The sequence below is a fragment of the Triturus cristatus genome, chromosome 11, assembly GCF_964204655.1.
Source record: "Triturus cristatus chromosome 11, aTriCri1.1, whole genome shotgun sequence".
Taxonomy (NCBI): Eukaryota; Metazoa; Chordata; class Amphibia; order Caudata; family Salamandridae; genus Triturus; species Triturus cristatus.
In genome coordinates, this window is record NC_140594.1 from 630,125,019 (window position 1) to 630,125,925 (window position 907).

The window sequence follows — 907 nt, forward strand, 5'->3', positions numbered from 1 at the left end:
GGTTCTCTCAACCCACCCACTTCTTTAGATAGTCGGTTTTTCTGGGCACGGAGGTGGTTATGTTATAGTTCTAATGCAAGTCTTAGAATATTTAGGAAAGAGCAGGCCATACGTTGTTTCTGTTATTTAAAAATATGGCCTTTTAGCCTGGCCAGTCTGATCTGGCCCGAGCTGGTCTTTGGCGTCTGCCCTCCTTGGCCCTGTGTCCAGGAGCAGAGCAGCGTACCAGAGTACAGGGGAGGGGGTCACAGGATTCGACGGGTCCCATGTAATTGTGACGTGGATCCCACCACCTGTGCTTATTATTTCGTCAAAATCTCGGGAGAGAGGTTCTAGTTTGCTTACGCCTAAATGTGTTGACTTTGAATGTAGGCATCGGGGTTCAAACCTCGGCGGGAGGGTCAACAGCCTGATATTCTTTGCAAATCACTTAATCTCCGCGCCTTAATATAAATGTATTTGTCTGCAATGTGACTAGGGCTCGTGCAAAGTGCTCCAATTCCTTTGGGCCCAGTTCTCGCTATATAAAACTTCAAAATAATGTCCCAATAATAAGAGCATGTGTGTAGAAGGAGAGCAGGTTAGCACTCACCTTGGCAGGGATGGAAGGGTTCAGGTGGCCTTCATATACAGTTAAGGCCCTGCCACTTACTTCATGGCGTTTAACCCATGTTGCTGACAATATGAGCATACCAGGGCCCAAAACATTCAGTGCTCATTCAGCTCTGGCCAGAGGATGTGTTTTCTGCGACACATTTGAGCAACCCACGGATCCTCAGTCGGGCATGTTTACCTTGATGTGCACTGCATCATGTCGGAGGACAGGCACCCTATTCCTACAATGCATCTCCCTATGTTTCCTTGCTGTACATCTTACGCAGCGGCTGCCTTGATATGCAGACGTGTT

General features: G+C 48.0%; 1 pseudogene; it reads left to right on the forward strand.

Annotated features, from left to right (window-relative positions):
• The first annotated feature begins 561 nt into the window (after nt 1-561).
• LOC146785201 (U6atac minor spliceosomal RNA) lies at nt 562-678 on the forward strand (annotated as a pseudogene).
• The last annotated feature ends 229 nt before the right edge of the window (nt 679-907 follow it).